Source organism: Panthera uncia, chromosome F2 (assembly GCF_023721935.1).
Source record: "Panthera uncia isolate 11264 chromosome F2, Puncia_PCG_1.0, whole genome shotgun sequence".
NCBI lineage: Eukaryota > Metazoa > Chordata > Mammalia > Carnivora > Felidae > Panthera > Panthera uncia.
In genome coordinates, this window is record NC_064812.1 from 30,919,857 (window position 1) to 30,944,288 (window position 24,432).

A 24,432-nucleotide genomic window follows, 5' to 3' on the forward strand; every position below is an offset into this window, starting at 1 on the left:
TTGCATTTTTGCTAATTTGATAGATGAAGAATTGGACCTCATTGTGCTTTGCAGTGCATCTTTGAAAACTCAGAGACCTTTATGCACATACAGATTTTAAAACCTTATAAATCCTTTTATGTAAATTAGTAATTTTCCAAATCCTTTCCTCCCACCCAAACACACAACAACCATTTCCTACTCCCCAGAGGCAGAGTTTGTTCTAGCCATTGTTGCTGCCTCATCCTTTGACCATGAGACCACACATTTATGGGCCTGGAACAATACGACCTCTCCCTGTCTCTTTTTGATTGCTGATCGCAATTGAGGTGATCCACCTTGGCATGACAATGAGCTGAAGGTGTCTTCTTATGTGGGTGGACACTAAAATGCCCCTCTCATAAAGACAGGATATTAAACAACTTGATTCTTGATTCCTGCTCCATAACATGTTTCACTCAATAGTCTATCCCTGGGCTACCGTGTCAGTTGTATTTCAACAACTCAGCAACCCTCAAGAATAATGAAAGTCAATTGTTCTTACTTAGCTGTGTTCATGGAGCTGATTTTCGCCATCTTTTATGGTCCAGGTGCATTCAGTTAGTTACAAGATAAATAACTTCTGCCTTCCTCTCAAGAAACCTTATAGGTATTGATGTACCCCACAGCCTGCCTTTGCTTTTCCAGGGTAATGTTCTCAAAGAGCAGAGTTCACACCCATATTAGAAAAAGCAAGTGGCTGGTGTGAGATGGAAGTTCTGACTCTATTAATCTCTGATGTGACTTTACTGTTACTTTCTGGTACGACCCTGTACAAGGTCCTTAATGTTTCTGTGCTTTAATTATTTGCCTGAAAAATAGGAAAAGTATCTACCTCATAGGACTGTTATGATTAAATGAGCTGGTGGGGGGAAAGGTGTAGATATGGGTGTGTAGTACTTAAACAACAAGCGTCTCACACATAAAGTCCCATACATGTACAAGCTAGAACTATAATTTTATTCTACTTAATTCCTGAAATGAAAATCTTGGCTCATAGTTTATGATATTTGACATTTCACACAACTGTATAACGTTTTGAGGTATAGCACAGAACCTGGCTGCTTTTTGTGTTCTGTCACATACTTACTGTTATTCATATTGACATTTGAAGTTCTAAGACACATACATCCAGCTGGATTCTTATCAGGACTGTCAAATTCATAAATGAATTTGGAGAATCGACACCTATATAATAGTTAATCTTACCAGTTTATAAATATGTCCCTCCATTTGTTTAATACCTATTTCATAATCTCTTCTCAGAATTTCATCAGAGAGGCAGAACCACTGTATATAAGATAAGGCATTTGTTACCAGAATTGGGTCTTATGCAATTATGAGAGCTGCCTAAGCAGTGTCTGTAAGTCTGCTTTCTTTCCTCTGATGCTAGAGCTTGAAGTTCACAGGGAGGGAAGTTGGGAAGAGAAGATGGATATAGCATTGGGAAGAGAGAGGACAAGCCGGAACCTACAAGCAGGAGCTGGAAGCCATGAGGAAAGGACAAAACTTATGCCAATTCTCATCACCTGTGATCTTGATATGGGTGTCCTACATAGAAAGCTGGTGTCCTTCATCACAGAGCGAAGCACACACCTGTGAGGAATAGCAGAGTTAAAGAAGGATCCAGGCAAAGGTGGTAAAGCTGCAGACCCAGCTACTGTGTCACACCAAAGTTTGAGATCGCACCAGTGCCTCTGTGTTGAGAAACACCAATGTTTCTGTTTAACTTCCATCTCTCAAATAGCCTGTAAAAATGTCTCTAGTGGCCCACTATAATTGGAAATCTACAGAGAATTCTGAGAAAGGCAGTTCAGTCTAGTCAAAGTGAATGTTACAAAGCCACCACACCTCTCAATAGAATGTATTTAATAGATTATGAGTGGTCTGTACTTCTAATATTTATAATAGGCTACTACTATAATAGACTACTCCTACTATTATAAGTCTCATACTCCTAATTGTTTACAATCGCCACTGTGATCTCTACATATGGTGTGGTCTCTATACAATATGTTTAAGATATGGTTGTGAATACCTTAATGCCTTTGTCTCCTTTCCCCCCATCATACATCATAGTAACTCAACCCTAGTTATCCAACACACTGCTCTCTCAGCACTGAAGTAGCTGATTTATAGCTAGAATAAAACTCAAAAACATGTTAAACAGATCAACTTTGACTTCCTACTTTAGCCGTCATTGCTGCCTTTCAAACTTATTATTATATAATTTTTCACATCTCCAGCACCTCCCCTCCTGAGTGGAGTTCTCACAGTTCTAGAGACTGGCAAGTCCTAGGTCAAGGTACTGGCCACTTTGATTCCTTGATAAGAGCTCCCTTCTGGCTTGCAGATGGCTACCTTCTCACTGTGCACTTGTATGGCAGGGAGAGATGAAGCAAGCTACCTGACATGTCTTCCTATAAGGACACTAAGCTCATTATGAGGGCCCTATCCCATGACCTCATCTAACCTAATTTCCACTCAGGTCCCATCTCCAAATACCATCACATTGGGAGTCAGGGCTTCATCATATGAATTTGGGGCTGGGGGAATACAATCCACAGCATCTTTCTTCATCATCCTCAGTAAATGATTCTGTGTCTTATTTCATGTAGAAATGGAAACAATCAAAAGAAAACATTGGCATCAACCCACTTTCATATCAATGCTTTACACTTGAATTCCTATACTCTGCACCTTTCCTGTTACAGTGGCCAAAATATACATCCTATTGAACCAAATACTCAACTTGTTCATTAAATTTCATGCTTTCCTGTCCACTGAAGAATCTCAGTCCAGCAAATGGCCCTCTTTGTCCTACATTACCAATTTTCCCTCTCTACCGACTCTTCCTGTAAACATGCAAACATGTTGTAATATCTCTAGTATCTATAAAAACTCAGCCTTAATTTTACCTTATCCCATAAGTTGCCTTTAGAGAGAAATTCACAATACCTATTCTCTCTATCTCTTCTCTTCCCACTCTCTCTTGGACTCCTCTCAAATGGGCTTTCATTGCCACCACTGGACAAAAATTGCTCTTGACAAGTTCACCAGTGACCTCATCAATAAACCCAACCATCAGTCTCCAACCTATCTAATCTGGTAACAATTAATAATATTAATGATTCCCTCTACCAAAAACTTTCTTCTTGACTTTTAAAACAAAAAGTACTTAAGTCTCCTCCTACTTCATTAGCCATTTTTTCCCTAAGATCTTTTGCTAGACTTTTCTCATTGCACCAACTTCTTAATGTCAGAATGCCTTATAAACTCAATCCTCAGACGTCTTCTCAATTTATACTCCATCCTTAAGTGAGCTCATCCAGTCCCTCAATCTTAAAATCATTCATAACTTGATGATTCCCAAATGTGTAGCCATAGCCCCTGTCTTCAGACTCATATATGCAACTACCTAGTTAACATCTCTACTTAGATGTTATTTGGCATCAAAAGCTTAAAATTCAAAACAAAATTGTTGATTCTTCTTACCCCCATATAGTTTTCCCCCTGGTATTTCCTTTATTACTGAATGGCAACTATTCATCCAATTATACAAGACAACAAGTGTGGAATCATCCTGATTCTTCATTCTCCTACATTGAAAGAGCCAATCTATCAGTAAATCTTACTGGTTCTTCTTTCAAAATACATAAAAAATTTATCCACTTCCTACCAACTGGCCCAAGAACTCTTATCATAGACAAATTGTAAAAGCCTCATAAGTAATCACTCTGTCTCCAATCTTGTAAGTTCACAGTCGAATCTTTATAAAGTTTCCAAATTTTTAGATTATATCAGATCTATGCTCATAATCCAAAGTCCATGCATAGTCTAAAAATCCCATGTTATGGCACATAGGTAACTATACGACCATATTTCCATTCTCTCCCTTACTTATTTACACTGGACTCCTTGTTATACGTAGAACAATACAAGTGTGGAGGAAAAAAAGAACATATCAAGTGTGCTCCAACTGCAGGATTTCTGCATCTATCATTTCTACTTTTTTGGATTTTTTTTCCCCGCTAAGATAACATCATGGCTAAATAATTACTTCTATCAGGTCTCTTTTAAATGCGATCTCATCCCAAAGATAGCACCCTAAATAAATCATCACCCCTGCCATTTCTCTTTCCTTTTATTCTGCTTTCTTTTTCTTCATATCACTAATCAAACCTGAAATAGGTGGGGAGCCTGGGTGGCCTGGTTGGTTAAGCGTCTGACTTCAGCTCAGGTCATGACCTCACAGCTTGTGAGTTCAAGCTCCACGTTGGGCTCTGCACTGACAGCTCAGAGCCTGAAGCCTGCTTTGGATTCTGTGTTTCTCTCTTTCTCCCCCCAACCCCAAATAAATAAACATTAAAAAAAAAAAAACAAATAGCATGAACTGCTTAGATTTGAAACTAGTTTCCCATGTCTCACTGAAACCACGCACTGTTATGACTCTGGGTGACTTCCTTACCTTTCTATGATGAATTTTCCACATCTTTAAAATAAGCATAAAATAGAATCTACCTCACAGAGCTGTGTAGTCATGGGATTTAAACATGTTTGTGTGTGTGAGAGAGAGAGAAAGAGAGGAACAAAAGCACTTAGAGAAATGTGGCATATAAGCATTACATATACATTAATGCTAGAATAAATATCATTATTTGTCTCCTCCCTTAAGAATGTAAGCTCAGTGAAAGCAGTACTTTTATCTCTCTTGTTCCCCATCGTATCCCTAGTATTTAGAATACTAACTTCACATATTTATTGAATGAATTTTTTACTGGTCACTTTCACTTAAATTTGAATAATTGAGTCTTTTGACTCTTCTTAGTATCCAAGCCTATCAACTATAAAAATATTTTCTTACCTTCCTATATTTACTATTCGAATATATGTTTTATATACTTTTTAATTGACTAGAACTTTTCTATTGTTATTTTTTTGAAAGAGAGGGCAAGAGAGTGCACACCGAAGAAGGGTAGAGAGAGAAACCCATGGGGCTCATAAGTCATGGGACTTGATCTCATGAGCCATGAGATCATGACCTGAGCTGAAACCAAGAGCTTGATGCTTAACTGACTGAGCCACCCAGGCTCCCCTACACTTCTTTTTAATGTAATACAGTGGTAAGACTTTATTTTGGTGTTGTTTGTTTTTTTTCTCATTTAGCCTGGTAGGAGTAGTGAGGGTTTCTGTGTGGTAGCCAGCTGTGCAATCTAAGCACATGGCTCAGATCATGTGGACATGAGCTCAACTTCCAGCTCTAACTTACCAGCCCACTGGCAAGCCCACATTGAGCAGGATACTAACTCTGCCTGATTCTACTTACCTTTATATTTCCTCAAAGGTTAACTGTAAAAGTTGAATAAAACAAAAACGATAATGTAAGTGAAGTGATTCACAAAATATCTAACATACATTACAAGGTGAATAAATTTCAGGCGTCTCTTTCCCATTACCTTTCTTTTTTTTTCAATCATACTGAATCCTCATAGTCAATTGTTTGACATGTATGCATACAAAATGTGCTAAATGTTACTCATTAATCCAGCCACTGAGATAGAAGTTCTCACAGTCTGGTATGAGATCATTAAACAACTAATTATAGTGCAATACAGAATGTGCCTGAGAGCAGATGTTCAATTATTGTTTAGTGAATAAATGAACAAATGGTTAAGTATAAAGCTTAACCTATAGTATATATCTCTTTCTAGAGATTTAAATTTATTATTTATCCTACATCAGCAAAGACTAAAAATTTCAGCTCCTGTAAATACAGCACAGTATACCTTATGTATGTCTGTGGCTAGAAATGGGAAGGGGAAGATATGGGAGATGGAAAATGGAGTATGTAGACCCTCAAATAGTAAAATGACATCATGGTTTTGGTGCCTTATTAAAGAAAAAGAAGGGTTTCAAAATAGAAAAAAAATTCAGCAATTTGCTTTTATAAACATCCAATTCCATCCTTGGCCATATATTCAAATAGTTCCACAAGAAAGTGCCATTAGCACAAAATAAAATGTTTCATAAGACTTCTAAATACTTTGTTTCCTTTTCTGAGTTTCCAATAAGAACTTAAATGTGAGATAAGGCACAAGTACAAAATACCATCCTGATATTTTTCCAGTTTCAGAAAAACAGACATTAAAGTTAAACCAAAAAATATGTTCACCTATCATCATCCATCGTTACTTAGAAAGCAATAGTTGCCTATCCAAACAGAGTTGATTGATCCTAGTTTTTCAAAACACACATGAATAGTTTTGGACAGATGTTTCATCAATGACAAATTGGCCTTGAGGGAAAAACGACCACTTTGGACAAAAGCCACATATCCACATATTAGTTTCAGCAGCACTCATTTGAAACTGTTTTCTAATCTTAAATTTCTAAGTTAACTTCTGTAAAAATAAATATTAAGAAAGTTTTAAAATTAGATTTAAATAAACCCTCTAAAGGCTAAGATGACAGTTTTAAGTAACCTACTAATCAACTTTCCAATTTTTATGGCAATAATGTTATTGGCAATATTTTACCAAGCGGTTGATGACATCAACCACAAAACCCTGTTTGTAAATACATATTATCGCATTAAGGGAACACTGTTTTGATTTTTAGAAGCATTCCGTTTAAGTTCTGGCCTTAAACTGACTAATACTTTTTCTTGTACTGGTTGTGTTTCCCTCTCTTTTTTAATTTTTAAATGATTTTTTAAAATTTTAAGATTTGAATGTAAATTTCAGTGAACACACAGTGTAATATTAGTTCCAAGTGTACAGTATAGTGATTCAACGCTTCCATACACCACCCAGTGCTCATCAGAACAAGTGCACTCCTTCATCCCCATCACCTATTTAACTCACCACCCCCCACCTCCATTTTAGTTTTGACAATACACAGTGGGAACTGTGGGAAATATTCCAATCAAAATTAAAGACTCTGATTGGCTAAGATTAGCATGGCTAGTACCAAAAGGTGTGAAATTATCTCTTAGATATTCTTCAGAAAGTAGGGTGGAAGAAAGATATGTAATAGCTTTAGAAAATGTTTCCAAGAGAAACTCAAGAATTTCATAGCTAAGTAGTCACTAATTATTGAGATGTTTCGCTAAATTCATGTTAAATGTTCTCTACCATAGAATTTGACACTCACACATATCACCACACAAAACAATGAGGGCTCATGATGAACTTATCTCAGTGTACCCACCCCATCTTCACAAATTGTTTTCTTGGTCAAATAGTTCATAGTTTAAATGGTAAAGATGATCTAGCCATTCCTGGAGAGTTTGCTATTCTGTTTGACTTTAAAATCTGTATACTTAATACCTCTCAAAGAACATTCTTGTGAGGGAGAAGGGATGAGCTGTGATAACCTAATCAGGTTTTGAGCTCCCTACTTATCACTGTTTCAGAAACCTCACAGCGTTATGGAAATAACTCCCCTTAGTAAACTTTGGCCAAGGCCATCCATGCCTCTCTCCCACCTGCTGAGGAAGATCAGAATGTCCAAGATCTTAGATTCAAAAAGAACACTATAAAGAGTCTGATTCAAAACTGGTAAATTGAACCCTTCTCACTGTTGTCCAAAACAATGACCTGAACTCCCCTCCTCTTCACCAGGTCAACCCCTGCCCAACCTTTGAGCCTCTCTCTGGCTTCTCCTCTGGAAATTCTTCATTGACTGACAAGTGCTTCTCCTGGGAGTTCACTTAGAATCTTTGCTCACCTCAATCAATTTCTCAGGACATTTCCCAAATAATATTGGGTAGTTCAGATGTACACTATTCCCTCATCCTCATGGTTGAATCACACTCCCCGTCCCACCCCCACAAAAACTGCTGTGTAAATTGGTTTACATTGGACATTTTACCATTTACAACTTTAAAATTCTGCGTAGGTATCTATCTGCTTTAAAATCACCGTCTTTACCATTCTCCTTCTGACAGCATCCTGGCCTCCAGAATTCTGTCTCTATTCTGCAGAGCAATTCCACTTACAAGCATATCAGGTAATTTTGAGTCTTTGACAAAGCAAGATCATGCAAACAGTATCTACCCTCTCCAGAGGGCAATTTGTCTATTCCAGTGTTTCCTGATCATACTCGTTGAAATCTTTTCCTATCTGATGAAAGAAAAATAACATCAGGACTCTGCAGTTGTTTGTTCTGGAGCTCTACCAGTGTGGTTACCTTTTATGTTTCTACTTTATTTCCCATCCCATCTCTAGCAAATGGTTCCTTTACCCTATACTGTCTTTATACCTATTCTCTACCTCACGGTCACTGCTTACTTATAGTCTCTAATTCCCTCATAACTTCAGCCTGTACATTCGATCACTATGGCCTCTCTGACTTTTGAACTTCTCCCAATACTACCTACTTCAGATATTCAAACTAAGAAAGCTGATCACCTAGCTTATCCTTTAAATCTGGTCCTATCACAGCTTATTGGCCACCATATGGATTGACTGTCCTTTGTTCAAGGCCTAGCCCTGGTCCTCCAGTCATCCATAGTTTTGATTATTCCATGGTACAAAGGGGATCATCCAGCCTCACACCTTCTGCAGCTGTTGCTGATGGCTTATTCTTCTTAGATTGGGCCAGAGAGAAGTGACTATTAGTTATGCCAATTGCAGTTTCTTCTTCACTATTGTAATAGATGTGTGGTCCCCAAACTCCAGTTCTAGGAGCCACGCTCCTGTGAGTGTGGCTGTTAAACACTCATAGCTTTCCCCCTTTTCCAGGGAACTTTCTTCAGCTGACAGAGCTGCCTCACCCCCAGCACACACGCCGGATTGCTGCTCTTTTCCCTTTTTCAGCCTAATTATCCTGCCTTACATCCTCTTATAGATTTTTTTCTGAAGAGCTCTCCCTCAAGATATCTGCATCTTAATTCTTGTGTCATATTCTGCATCTAAGGAACATAACCTCAAAAACCTAAATAAACTAAGCTCCCTTTGCAACTCTATTGGAAACCAGTGATTCTGCCAGCAACTTCTGATAGTAATAACTTTATATTTATATTTTGAAATCCAGAATTGAGATTCTATTTTGATTTTAGACACGCTATCATTCTAATGGAGATGTCAAATTACATAATTCATCTATAAATAATGTGTATAAGTTTGTGGTGAAATTGAATGAAATGAACTATAACAGGTTTGGCAATTGTATATATAGATCATATTTTTAATCAAATTTCCAGTACTCAAATTATTTTATATTATTCAGATATAACTGACATAGAACATTATATTAGTTTCGGTTGTACAACATAATGATTCAATGTTTGTATACATTGCAAAATGACCACATTAGTACGTGTAGTCAACATCCATCACCACACGTATTTCCAAATATTTTTTCTTAAATGAAAACATTTAAAATTTACTCTTTTAGTGGCTTTGAAATATACAATACAGTATTAACTATAATCACCGTGTTGTACATTACCTCCACGACTTATTTATTTTATAAATGGTAGTTTATACCTTTTGACTCCCTTCACTCATTTGCCCATAGCAACAATCAATCTATTCTCTTTATGAGTTTGGCTTTCTATTTAATTTCACAAATAAGTGATATCATGCAATATTTGTCACTCTCTGACTTCAATTAGCATAATATTCTCAAGGTCCATCCATGTTGTTGCAGATGGCAAAGTTTCTTTTATGGCTTAATAATATTCCACGGAATACATATGTGACATCTTTTTATCCATTCATCCACCAATGGACATTTACATTGTTCTCATGTCTTGCCTGTTGTAAATATGCTTTAGTGAATGTAAAAGTATAGGTGTGTTTGAGATATTGTTTTTGATTCTTTTGGACAAATAACTAAAATTGCTGGATCATATGGTAGTTCTATTTTTAATTTTTGGGGGGACCTGCATACTGTTTTCCATAGTGGCTGCACCAATTCACATTACTATCAACAATGCAGAAAGATTCCCTTTCCTCCATATCATTGTCAACTCTTGTTACTTCTTGTATTTTTCATAATAGCCTTTCTAACAGATGTGAGGTGATACCTCATTGTGGTTTTGATTTGCATTCCCCTGATTAGTGATGTTGAGCACTTTTTCACATACCTGTTTGACATTTGTATGTTTTCTTTAGAAAAATATCTATTCAGATCCTCTGCCCATTTTTAATTTTTTTTCCTTTGGTATTTAATTGTATGAGTTTTTATATATGTTGGATCAATCCATTATCAGATATATGGTTTGCAAATATTTTTTCCCATTCTGTAGGTTGCCTTTTCATTTTGTTGATGAAAGAGATGATTTCCTTTTTTGTGCAGAAGCTTTTAGTTTGGTTTTTTTAGAAGCTTTTAGTTTGATGTAGTTCCCACCTGTGTTTTTTTTTTTTTTTTCCTTTGCTGCCTTTGCATTTGGTGTCAAACCCAAAAAATCATCACCAAGACCTTTATTAAGGAGCTTACCACCTATGCTTTCTTCTAGAAGTTTTATGGCTTCATGTCTTACATTCAAGTCTTCAATCTATTCTGAGCTAAATTTTGTATATAGTGTAAGATAGGGATTCTGTTTCAGGGAGCCTGGGTGGCTCAGGCATCCAACTTAAGCATCCAACTTCAGCTCAGGTCATGATCTCACGGTTTGTAAGTTCAAGCTCCACACTGGGCTGTGTGCTGACAGATAGGAGCCTAGAGCCTGCTTCAGATTCTGTCTCCCTCTTTCTCTGCCCCTCCCCCCCTCAAAAATAAACAAACATTAAAAAAAAAGATAGGGGTCCTGTTTCGTTTTTTGCATGTGGCTGCCTAGTTTCCCCAACATCATTTATTGAAGAGACTATTCTTTCCCCATTATATATCCTTTACTCATTTTTAATTTAATTTTTATAAGGTATAACTGATGTACAATATTATATTAGTTTTGGATATACAGCAAGATAATTAGATATTTGTATATGCTGTGAAATGATTACCACTGCAGGTCTAGTTAACATCCATCACCACAGTTATAGAATTTAAGAGAAATTTATTTTGACTTTTAAAAATTTTATTTCCAGTTAGATAGCATACAGTGTTATTAGTTTCAGGTGTACAATATGATTCAACAATTCCATACATCACCTGGTGCTCATCATAACAAGTGCACTCCTTAATTCCCATCACCTACTTGACCCATCCGCCCATCCACCTTCCCTCTGGTAATCATCAGTTTGTTGTCTATAACTAAGAATGTATTTCTTGATTTGTCTCTTTTTTCCCCTTTGCTCATTTGTTTCTTAAATTCCACATATGAGTGAAATCATATGGTACTTGTCTTTCTCTGACTTATTTTGCTTAGCATTATACTCTCTGACTCCATCCATGTCATTGCAAATGGCAAGATACCGTTCTTTTATATAGTTGAATAATATTCCTGTGTGTGTGTATCAATGGACACTTGGGCTGCTTCTATATCTTGGCTATTGTAAATGATACTTCTATAAACAAGGGTCCATGTATCCCTTTGAATTAGTGTTTTTGTATTCTTTGGGTAAATACCCAGTGACACAATTACTGGATCATAAGTAGTTCTATTTTTATTTTTAAGCTAAGGTTTTGAGAGAAAGAGAGAGCATGCAAGCAGGGGAAGGGAAGAGAGAGAAGGAATCCCAGAGAGAGAATCCCAAGCAGGTTTTGCACTGTCAGTGCAGAGCCCGATGCAGGGCTCAAACTCAGGAACAATGAGATCATGATCTAAGCTAAAATCAAGAGTCACAGGCTTAACCGACTGAGCCATCCAGCTGCCCTTGTAGTTCTATTTTTTATCTTTTTGAGGACTATTAATACTGTTTTCCATAGTGGCTGCAGTAGTTTGCATCCCCACCAACACAATTGTTCCTTTATCTCCACATCCTCACCAACACCTATTGTCTCTGTGTTGCTGATTTTAGACATTGAGACAGGTGTGAGGTGATATCTCCTTATAGTTTTGATTTGCATTTCCCTGATAGTAAGTAATGATAAACATCTTTTTATGTATCTCTTGGCTCTCTATATGTCTTTTTTGGAGAAATGTCTGTTCCTGTGTTCTGTCCATTTTTAACTAGATTATTTGGTGTTTAGGTATTGAGTTTTATAAGTTCTTTATATATTTTGTGTACTAACCCTTTATTGGATATGCCTTTGCAAGTATCTTCTCCCATTTCATTGATTGCCTTTTATTTTTGATTATTGCCTTCACTGTGCAGAAGCTTTTTATTTTGATGTAATCCCAATAGTTTATTTTTGCTTTTGTTTCTCCAGCCTCAGGAGACACATCTAGAAAAAAGTTGGTTTAGCTGATGTCAAAGAAGTTACTGTCTGTGTATTCTTTTAGGATATTTAAGGTTTCCGGTCTAATATTTAGGTCTTTAAGCAATTTTGAATTTATTTTTGTGTATGTGTAAGAAAGTTTATTTCTTTTGCATGGTGCTATCTAGTTTTCCCAACACCATTTGCTGAAGAGACTGTCTTTTTCCCATTGGATATCCTTTCCTGCTTTGTCGAAAATGAATTGACCATATAGTTGTGGGTTTATTTCTGGATGTTCAGTTCTGTTCTATTGATCTGTGACTTATTGTAGCACCATACTGTTTTGATTACCACAGCTTTGTAATATAACTTGAAGTTCAGAATTATTATGCCTCCAACTTTGCTTTTCTTTTTCAAGATTGCTTTGGCAATTTTAAGATTGTTTTAGTTCTGTGAAAAATGCTCCTGGTATTTTGATAGTGATTGCATTAAGTGTGTAGATTGCTTTAGGTAGTATAGACATTTTAACAATATTTGTTCTTTGAATCCATGAACATGGAATGTTTTTCCATTTGCATCATTTTCAATTTTCTTCATCAGTGTTTTATATTTTTCAGAGAAGAGGGCTTTCACCTCTTTGATTAGGTTTCATCCTAGGTATCTTATTATATTTGATATCTATATAAATTATAAGGGAGATTATAAATGGGATCGTTTTCTTAATTTCTCTTTCTGCTGCTTCATTGCTGGTGTATGGAAATGCAGCAGATTTCTTTGTTTATTTTGTATCTGTGACTTTACTGAATTTGTTGATAAGTTCTAGCAGTTTTTCAGTGGAGTCTTTTGGGTTTTCTATATGTAGTATCATATCATCTGTGAAAGTTTTACTTCTCCTTTACTGATTTGGATGACTTTTATTTCTTTTTGTTGTTGACTGCTGTGGCTAGGACTTTCAGTAAATAAAAATAAAAGTGGTAATAAAAGTGGTAAGAGTAAAATGTGGTAAGAGTGGATATCCTTATCTTTTTCCTGATCTTTGGAGAAAGGCTGTCAGTTTTTTCCCTGTTGAGTATGATATTAGCTGTGGGTTTTTCATATATGGCCTTTATTGTCTTAAGGTATGTCCCCCCTAAATCTACTTTGTTGAAGGTTTTTATCATGAATGAATGTCGTACTTTGTTAAGTGCTTTTTCTGCATCCATTGAAAGTATCACATATCCTTATGCTTTCTTTTATTAATGTGATGTGTATCATGGTCATTTGAAAATATTGAACAATACTTGCAACACAGGAATAAATCCCACAGAATTGTGGTGAATGATTTTTTTAATGTATTGTTGGATTCAGTTTCCTAGTATTTTGTTGAAGATTTTTGCATCTATGTTCATCGGGAATATTGGCCAATACTTCTCTTTTTTTTTAGTGTTTAGTGGTGTCTTTTTCTGGTTTTAATAATAGGATAATGCTGTTGTCATAGAAGTAATTGTGAACTTTTCTTTCCATTTCGGTTTTTGGAATAGTTTGAGAAGAATAGCTATTAATTCTTCTTTAAATGTTTGGTGGCATTCACTTATGAAGCCATCTGGTCGTAGACTTTGTTGGGAGTTTTTGATTACTGATTCAATGTCTTATTGGTTATCAGTCTGTTCAAATGTTATATTTCTTCTTGTTTCAGTTTTGGCAGTTTATGTGTTTCTAGGAATTTATCCGTTTCTTCCAGGATGTCCACTTTGTTGGCATGTAGTTATTCCTAAGATTCTCTTATAATTATTTGTATTTCTGTGGTATTGGTTGTTATTTTTCCTCTCTCACTTGTGATTTTATTTATTTGAGTCTTTGTCTTTTTTGGTTGGTAAATATGTCTAGAGGTTTATCAATTTTACTGATTTTTTCCCCCAAAGTATCAGCTCCTGGTTTCACTGATCTGTTCTCTTAGGGTTTTGTTTTGTTTTTAGTTTCCATGTCATTTATTTCTGCTCTAATCTTTATTATTTACTTACTTCTGCCAGTTTTAGGTTTTATTTGTTCTTTTTCTAGCTCCTTTAGGTGTAGGTTAGGTGTGAGATTTTTCTTGCTTCTTGAGATAGGCCTGTATTGCTATAAATTTCCCTCTTACAACAGCTTTTGCTGCATCTCAAAGGTTTTGGGCCATTTTGTTTTCATTTGTTTCCATGTACTTTTTTATTCATTAATTTCCTAGTTAACCCAATTTTTGTTTAGTAGTATGTAATTTAACCTCCATGTATCTTTGTTCTTTCCAGATTTTTTTTTCAGGATCAACTTCTAGTTTCATAGTACTGTGGTCAGAAAAAATGCATGGTATAACTTACATCTTCTTGAATTTGTTGAGGCTTGTTTTAAGGCCTAATATGTGATCTATTCTGGAGAATGTTCTGTGTGTATGTGGGAAAAAAAATGTCTATTCTGCTGTTTTAGGATGGAATGTTCTTAATATATTCGTTAAATCCATGTCTTCCAGCGTGTCCTTCAAAGCCATTGTTTTCTTGATTTTCTGTTTTGATGATTTTTCCATTGTTGTGAGTGAGATATTCAAGTCCCTTTTTATTGTATTATTATGGATTAGTGATTTTGTTATTTTATGTATATGGGTGCTTCTATGTTTGGTGCATAAACATTTATAATTGTTATGTTTTCTTGTTGAATTTGTCTGCTTTATGATTAGATGGAGTCCTTCTTTGTCCTTGTCACAGTCTTTGTTTTAAAGTCTATTTTGTACAACATAAGTATTGCTACACCAGCTTTCTTTTGACATTCATTGATATGAAAGATATTTCCCCATCCCCTCACTTTCAATCTACTGGTGTCTTTGGGTCTAAAATGAGTCTCCTTTAGGCAACATATACATTGGTCTTTTTTTATCCGTTGTGTCACCCTCTGTCTTTTGATTGGAGTGTTTCTTTCATTTCCGTTCAAAGTAATTTTTTTTAATGTTTATTTTTGAAAGATAGAGACAGAGTGTGAGTGGGGGAGGGTCAGAGGAAGACAGGGAGACACAGAATCTGAAACAGGCTCCAGGCTCTGAGCTGTCAGCACAGAGCCTGATGCAGGGCTCAAACTCTGGAATGGTAAGATTATGACCTAGGCTGAAGTTAGATGCTTAACCAACTGAGCCACCCAGGCACCCCCAAAGTAATTACTGATGTGTGTCTATTGTTATTTTGTTATTTGTTTTGTGGTTGTTTTTGAAGATTTTTCTTTGATCCTTTTTTGTCTTTCTTTCATGGTTGGCTGATTTCCATTAGTGATATATTTAGATTTCTTTCTCTTCATTCTTTGCATATATATTAGTGGCTTTTGAACTATGGTTACCTATAGGTTTGTATATAACCTCTTCTGCATATAGCAGTCTATATTAAGTTGATGGTCATTTAAGTTTGAACACATTCTTTATTCCTCTCCTCCCCATGTTTTATGTATATGTTATCATATTTTACATCATTTTATTTTGTGGCTCCTTGACTGATATTTTACATAAATATTCACGTTTACTCCTTTTGTGTTTCCTACATTTATACTATCACTTTTGGTCTGTTCTTTCCACGCAACCAGTCCTCTTTAATATTTCATTCAGGGCTAGTTTAGTGGTCATGAATTCCTCTAGTTTTTGTTTGTCTGGGAAACTCTATCTCTCCTTCTATTCTGAATGATGACCTTTCTGGATAGAATATTCTTGACTGCAGATTTTTCCCATACAGCACCTTGAATATATCATGTCACTCCCTTCTGGCTTGGAAAGTTTCTGCTGAAAATTCTCCTGCTAGTCTTATGGAGGATCCCTTGTATGTAGTATCTTCTTTTGTCTTGCTACTGTTAAAATGTTTTCTTCATCACTATATTTTTCAAATTTAATTACAATATGTCTGGGTGTGGATCTGCTTTTGTTGATTTTTATGGGGATTCTCTGGACTCCTGGATCTGGATATCTGTTTCCTTCCCCAAATTAAGGAACTTTTTGGCTATTATTTCTTTAAATATACTTTCCCTTCTTTTCTTCTAGGATTCCTATAATATGAATATTACACTTGATGGAGTCAGAGTTCCCTAAGTCTATTCTTTGGCACAATTTTTTTTTGTCTCTTTTGTTCAGCCTTATTACTTTCTATTACTCTGTCTTCTACGTGATTTTTTCCTCTGTGCTTCTAGCCTGTTCTTCATTCCATCAAGCATGTTTCTCATTTCATTTACTGAGCCTTTTATCTCTGCTGTTATTCCTTATGTCTTTGTTAAGGGTCTCACTTGTGTCTTCCACTTTTTTCTCAATTCCAGTAAGCATCCTTACGATCATTGCTTTCAATATGTTATCATACTCCATGAGGTGGAGTGCCTGGGTGGCTCTGTTGATTGGGCATCTGACTTTGGCTCAGGTCATGATCTCTCAGTTTATGGGTTTGAGCCCCATGTCAGGTTCTGTGCTGACAGCTCAGAGCCTGGAGCCTACTTCAAATTCTGTGTCTCCCTCTCTTTCTGTCCCCCCACCCCCAATGCTCATGCTCTATCGCTCTCAAAAATAAACAAACATTAAAAAAAATTAAAAAGAATACTCCATGAGGCATGTTACTTATACATTTTGCTTAGATCTCTGGCCCTGGTCTTGTCCTGTTCTTTGGTTTGGGATAAATTTCTCTGTCTTCTTATTTTGTCTAAGTGCCTATTTCTCTGTGTAGGTTAGTATTTGTTGACATGTAATTGTACATAGTAGTCTCTTATCCTTTGTATGTCTATAGTACCAGTTGTAAAATTTCCTCTTTTGTTTCTGATTTTATTTGAGTTCCCCTTTTTTTGTTTCTCTATGGGTCTAGCTAAAGTTTTGTCAATTTTATGTTTTCAAAACTGATAATTTTATTAATCTTTTTAATTGTCTTTTTACTCTCTATTTCATTTATTTCTGCTCTGATGTTTATTTCCTTCCTTCTACTAACTTTGAGATTCATTTTTTTTTTATAGTTCCTTAGAGTGTAAAGCACCTTGGTTTTTTTTTTTCTTATATTTGATATAGACACTTATCGCTATGAGTTTCCTTCTTAGAACTGTTTCTGTTGTGTCCCATAAACTTTGATAGGTTTACTTCTTTTTTCATTTGTCTCAAGGTAGTTTTTGATTTCTCTTTTGATTTCTTCATTGACTCATGGGTTTTATAGTGGCATGTTTCATGTATTTGTAAATTTGCCAATTTTATTTATGTGATTGATTCCTTGTTTCATACTTCATGATCCAAATGATTTCTCTCTTTGATTTCTTCATTGACTCATTGGTTTTATAGTGGCATGTTTGACATATTTGTAAATTTGCCAATTTTCTTTGTGATTGATTTCTTATTTCATACATCATGATCCAAATGATTCTTATTTTGATTTTAAACTTGTTAACACTCGTTTTTCAGCCTAGCATGTAGGTTAGATAATGCTCCGTATGTTCTTGGGAATAATGTGTATTCTATTGCTCTTAGATGAAATATTCTGTATAGGTCTGTTAAATCCATCTGATCTAACACATTGTATAAGACCAGTGCTTCCTTATTGATTTTCTGTCTGGATGATCTATCTCTCCCTTTAGGTCTGTTAATATTTGCTTTATGTATTTAGTTGCTCCTATGTTGGATGCATAAATATAAAGTCCTCCTTTTGGATTGACCCCTTTATCATTATATCATAACCTTCTTTATTATATCCCTTGTCTTAAAGTCTACTTTGTAGCTAAATGTAGCTACTCCTGCTTTCTTTGGGTTTCAGTTGCATGGAATACCTTTTTCATCCTTGCAGTCTCAGTCTGTGTGTCCTTTTATCTGAATGAGTCTCTTGTAGGTAGCATATAAATAGGTCTTTTTGTTTTTGTTTTTGTTTTTACCATTTAGTTACTCTGCCTGGTCATTAGAAAATTTAATCCATGTTCATTTAAATACTGTTAGATATGTACTCAAGGCCATTTTTTAAATTAATTTCTAGCTGGTGTAGAATTTTTCTTTTTTGTTTGCTCTTTTCATTAAAGATTTGATAATTTTCTGTAGTGATAAGCTTAGATTCTTTTATCTTTTGTGTGTCTACTTTAGGTTTTTGCAATGTGGCTATATAAAAAAACTGAGGTTTGCATAAAATATAACTTACATCTATACCAATCTATTTTAAGATAACAACTTTAAATGCATTCTAAAGTTCTACATATTTAGTCCCTTCCCTCATGTTTTATGTTTTTGATGTCACAATTTCAGTCATTTTAGCTTGTGTGCACGTTAACAAATTATTGTGATTAAACATATCTTGTGTACTTTTGTCTTTTAACCTTCATGCTAGCTTCATAAATTATTAATATTATATAAATTATACATAAGCGTCCCTTACATAGTGCAAATTTGGCCCACCTATACTGTCCCATAAGTCCCTTAAGTAAATCTTTACTCTTTTTCATGTTTTTTAAAAATTTAAGGGCCCAAGGGAGCCTGGGTCACTCAGTTGGTTAAGTGACCAACTCTTGGTTTAAGCTCAGGTCATGATCTCATGGTTCATGAGTTCTAGCCCCACGTCCAACTCTGCGCGGTTAGTGCAGATTCTCTCTCTCCCTCTCTCTCTGTTCCTTCCCCCTCTTTCCAGAAAAAAAAAACATTAAAAACATTTTTGTTGCTCTAATAGGGTGAGTGCCACATCCTTATCTTTGAGTTCACTGATCCTTGTTTCTGCATTATCTTATCTGCTTTATTGTATCTTTGAGTCATTGTATTGTCCAGCTTTGTGACTTACATTTGGTACTTTCTTATATTTTCTCTTGGCTGAAATTTTTACTTTGTTCATTCAGTCTTCTCCTAAGGTCAGTGATCATCTTTATGATCACTGTGGTGAATTCTTTACCAGGTAAATCACTTACCTACATTTTATTGAGAACTTTGACTGAGGTTTTATTTTTTGCCCCATTTGAAACCTATTCCTCTATTTCTTCATTTTCCTTAATTCTCTGTGTTGTTTTCTATGCATTAGATAAACAGCTAACTCTCATAGTCTCCAAGGAATGGTCTCCTGTAAGAGATGAACCTTATTATCTAACTCTGCCCTAGCTCTTGGTCTTTCAAACATTTTTGATTGTGTAAGCAGCATCTTTTATTAGCCATTTTTAGTGGTTCCTAGTGGTTGAGGGTGTACCAAGACCTCTACATATCCAAAGGAAAGGATCACAGTCAGCACCTAGATTCAGGTTGATTACAAGCCAGACCCTTAGGCAGCAGTATTGAAAATATAAAAATATACCTCTTTCAGGAAAAGACTGGGATATTGGCATTTCTGTCTATTCCTTCTGTTCTAAGCTTTGGGGTAATAGCCAGTTAAGACCTGTTTCCTACGTTGCTGCTGTCCTATTAAACCCATAAACATAAGCAGCCAGGATTTCAAGGGATGTGTCCTCTGGGAAGCAGACACAAAGCTTGAGTACCAGATTTATACATAAACTCCTTTTTCAGAGATACCGGTGACCTGGACTAGGCAGAGGGGGAATCCAAATAGGGTGCCTGCCATCTTCCTCAGTCTCTGAAGAGGACAGTAATTATCCCTAGATGTATGGTTAACTAGAAGGCTGTTCTTCAGGCCACAACTATGATGATAAGCAAATAGGCATCTTTCACAGAAACATTAGAGCCCTCACTCTCTTGCCTCTCTGCTTTGCCCTACAGGTGGTATGTAGTTAAGAACTCTTTTTCCATTGGTTACAGTCCTGTGGGACCTATGAGTGTAAGCCCCATTGGTCACCAGAGCCAGGTGATACAGAGGTGTCCCTTCGATGGCAGATGCTAAAATCAAGGTGCCAGACAAGTGTACAAGTTGCTTTCCAGTAGCTATCAGTGACCTGAAGTCAATCTGTGCAGAGTATTTCAGTAAGCACCTAGATGTGTGTTAAATTAGATGCCTACCCCTCAGGCTAATGGTTTAAGATAGTCAAATAAGCCTCTGGTACAGAATATCTGGGCCCTTTTCAGTCACCTATCCCTGTGCTGGACCTTGGTTCAGGTGAGTCTGTGCACAGGAGCCCTGTAAGTATAGCCATGCTCCCCTTGGACCTGAGCCCTATTGGCTTTCAAAGCCAGATGTTTTAGGGGCTCATTTCTCAGGTGTAAATCTTTACAGTTGGGTTATTTGATGTGGGATTCAAACCCTTTATACCTCAGAAGAAGCTCAGGGTTTTGCATCCCCTCCCTATTGTGCATTCCTGCGTGGAGGGGGAGGGGCTAGAGTTTATGGCAAGATTGTGTCTCGGCCTCTCTTACCCACTTTGATGTGGGTTTTGGTCTCATTTCCTCAATTTATAGGAGTTGCCAGCCAGATTTTGTTATTGTTTTTCCCTAGAGGAAATTCTTCTCTATGTACCTCTAAATTTGGCATGTCCACAGGTGAGTTCCGGGTCCTCCTATTCCCAGGACTCACATTCTTCTTTTTTTAATTCCAGTTTAGTTAACATACAGTATTGTGTTAGTTTCAGGTGTACAATATAGTAATTTAAAAATTCTGTACATTACTCGGTGCTCATTATAAGTGTACTTTTAATCCCCTTCACCCATCCACCTGCCTACCCTCCCCTGGTAACCATCAGTTTGTTCTCTATAGTTAAGAGTCCATTTTTTGGTTTGTCTCATCTTGCTTCTTAAATTCCACATATGAGTGAAATCATATGGTATCTGCCTTTTCTGACTTACTTCACTTAGCATTATACTCTCTAGATCCATCCATCCATGTTGTTGCAAATGGCAAGATTTCATTCATGTATGCATATACATACATACATGAATATATATATAATCTATCTCACATCTTCTCTGTCCACTTGTCTATTGGATCAGTGGACACTTGGCTTCCATAAATTGGTGGTTATAAATACTACTATAAGAAACACAGGAGTGTATATATCTTTTCAAATTACTGTTTTCACATTCTTTGGGTAATTGACTATTCTTCAGTAGTAGAATTAGTGGATCATATGGTAATTCTATTTTTAATTTTTTGAGGAACCTTCACAGTGGCTATACCAGTTTGCATTCCCACCAGCAGTACATGAGGGTTCCTTTTTCTCCACATCTTCACCAGTATTGTTGCTTCTTGTGTTTGATTTTAGCCATCCTGACAGGTGTGAAATAATATCTCATTGTGGTTTTGATTCGGATTTCCCTGATGAGCGACGATGAGCATTTTACATATGTCTGTAGGTCATCTTTATGTCTTCTTTGGAGAAATAGATAGTGGGTTTTGGGGTTGGGTTTTTTTTTTTTGGTGTTGAGTTGTATAAGTTCTTTATATATTTTGGATGCCTACCATTTATTGAATATGTCATTTGCAAATATCTTCTCCCATTGAGTAGGTAACCTTTTAGTTTTATTGATTGTTTCCTTTGCTGTGCACAAGGTTTTTATTTTGTTGTAGTCCCAATTGTCAATCTTTGCTTTTGTTTCCCTGCCTCAAGAGAGCTACCTAGAAAATGTTGCTAAAGCTGATACCAGGACTCAAATTCTTAAACCAATTAGTCAAGTAGATAAGAAATTAAAACATTTGTAATTATTTAATAGCAACTCAAAAATGAAAACCTTTTTACAAGTGCTTTGGAAAAATGGAACAAAATAGCCTTAGGAACCTTTCCCACCACCCCTGTCAGAAACAGTAGACAAAGAAGATAAAGATGCATTTAAAGGAACCAAAATAGAATTTTACATTATACAGATTTTAAAAGTTGGTAATATATGTAGACTTCTTAAAGATTAACTTTTTTTTCCAAAGAAGATTGATGATTTGTCTCTTTCACTACATTTTAAACATAAGTATGTTTGATAAAGTGGTTTGCAATGACTAGTTTATAGTCTACTTCGTAATTCAAAGAAAGAATTCTCATGTATAAAATGTCCCTTTTTATTTCTATAACTATTTCCAGCAATAAATTGGTTAAGGGGGATACTTAGTTTCAAGCATCATTTAAAGATACGAAAAGTTTATACCTTAATCTTCATTCTATTGTCAACTTGAATTGTGTCATTACCATAACTATTTTTGAAATCTCTAGAAAACTTTTTCTCTTTAGACAAATAATGAACCTTAGGTTTCTGTTGTTTAGTGATCCCACTATCCAATGCCTTCTCAACAATTAATTAGCTTGCTTTGAATTGGTTTTAGATTCCAAGCAATACTGTTTTTTTTTTTTAATTTATTCTGAAATATAACACAGGCCAAGCATGTTCCAAGGAGATATTCTTCCATTGTCTTCCAGTCTCTCTGTACTATAACAGTTGTAGAGCTTATATTCTACACTTTGAATTCCTCTACCTGGAGTCAGAGTGTTTAAGACAGATTCCCTCCAGTTAACAGGTCATTTATGCATTTGAGAAAGGAAAATCTTTGTCAAATAATATCCTCAATGAAACAAATACTTGTACACATCCAGTAAAGCAGGACACTAATCATCAAAGCAATTGAGTTGCTCACGTGGTGTGTTTTGAGCTTATGTTATTATAGGTATCTCTATCTCACTGTAATAGAAAACAAACCTTACAAATACGCCTCTGTCGAATATGAAGAATTGGCTTACTGGTCCTCTTTTCCATGTGCTTTCTAAAAAGCAGTTTCTGCCAAACAACTAGAAAACTAAAAATTATATTTCAAATTCCCTTGTGACTAGGGTTTTAGATACAGTTTATCAATGAGATCGATTTAGGCAAAGTCCACAAGATGGAAGTGGAGTAAAAGCCAATGTATTGCCCTTTTCTGGGGACAGTCATAGCTGGAGATGTTGAGTCTTTTTGAAATGGTGCTCCAGTGCTCACTCGCTAACATAGGGATGCCCAGCAGCAATTGCTAGGTGCTGTGGTGGTCTTGTGATTCGTACCCCTTGATTGTGGCAGAGGAAGCAGCTTCTTTGATGGTGGGTTCCTTGTTGCTGGTCTGAGGCTCAATCCAAGAGTCCCTTCCTAGGAACTACTTCTTTGTTTTGAATCCTTCTCTGCTTCAAAACACTAGAGTTTTGCTTCTTATGATTGTATTCTGATTGATAGATACTGTCTTAGCTGTTATTTTCTAAGCTGTTTTTCCTGAGGTGTACTTAAGGTGAATCAAAAATTTCCAATTATAAGTGTGAAAGCACTTCAAAAATATTTGGCCATTGAAATTCAAACTTTACTCTGGCTTCCAGCAGTTGGTGAATGGGTGATAACTGATCAATCATGCTGATAGGAAGTATGACAAGTTGCAAAGAGCAGAACCTTTGAAGTCAGACAAGAATACACACAGTCTAGTGGGTTCTCAGTTGTAGGTATAGTGTCTGGACATGGTAGCAAAATTAAAGAAGAAACTTCATCTTTACATAAAGACAAAAGTCCCATAGTCCTCACTAGAAGTTACGCCTGGGAAGTTAACTCATGCCAGGTGGATAGACTCCTAACATAGTAAAGAGAGAGCAGCCTTTGGAAGGCAACAGTCCTCAGGTCTTCCATCAACTTGGCTACTAACTGACTGCTTGACCTTTACCATTTTCTTTAGTCTTTGAGCTTCAGTTTCCACAGCCACAAAATGTGGATATCAACACTTTGCTCACAGGATTGTTTTATTAGAAGTATAAATAAAGGATGAAAAGCACCTGTGATATCTGGCACATAACAGGTATTCAAAGTGGTTAGGAACTATTATTCCCTCAGCTTTCAAGGGAAAAGTGAATCCAGTCTTGTTCACACAGAAGCAGAAATAAGAAAATAAGAGACCAAACAGAAGAAAGAGAAAAGATAAATAGAAAGATATACAGCCAGAAGGGCTAATGTTGTCTCATAGGCCCTGAGATGCAGGGAAAAAGGAAACATTCTCCTATGGTGAGAAGAAAGGAAATAAAGTAGTCTGGAGCCACAAAGAATCCAGGGTAAGGCCCTCCTGCTGCATTAGCGCTGGGTGACTGTAAAAACATGAGGTCTGCTCTCAGCGGTAGAGGTATGCATCGTGGTTTCTATTATAATTCTGTTTTTACTCAAAACTTGCCAAAAATTTTCTTTTGAGGTGAAACTCTCCAGCATTTTCTACAGCTCAGATTGATTATTTGAAGTAGCATTGGGAGAAAGTAACAACATATTTGTTATTAAAATGCAAGGAGGTGGGAGAAAAGACACAAAATTTTAAGATGTCCCTTATATAAAGGCTTACACCATGTTGG

The 24,432-nt window shown here is 36.1% G+C and overlaps 1 long non-coding RNA gene across 2 annotated transcripts in view; it reads right to left on the reverse strand.

The window, feature by feature from the left end:
* Positions 1-1,547: 1,547 nt before the first annotated feature.
* LOC125924766 (uncharacterized) overlaps positions 1,548-24,432 on the reverse strand; it is a 46,066-nt gene continuing 23,181 nt past the window's right edge. For both annotated transcript variants that reach the window (XR_007458554.1, XR_007458553.1), the window contains one exon: positions 1,548-1,614. This is a non-coding gene — a long non-coding RNA (uncharacterized LOC125924766). The remainder of the gene's footprint in view (positions 1,615-24,432) is intronic.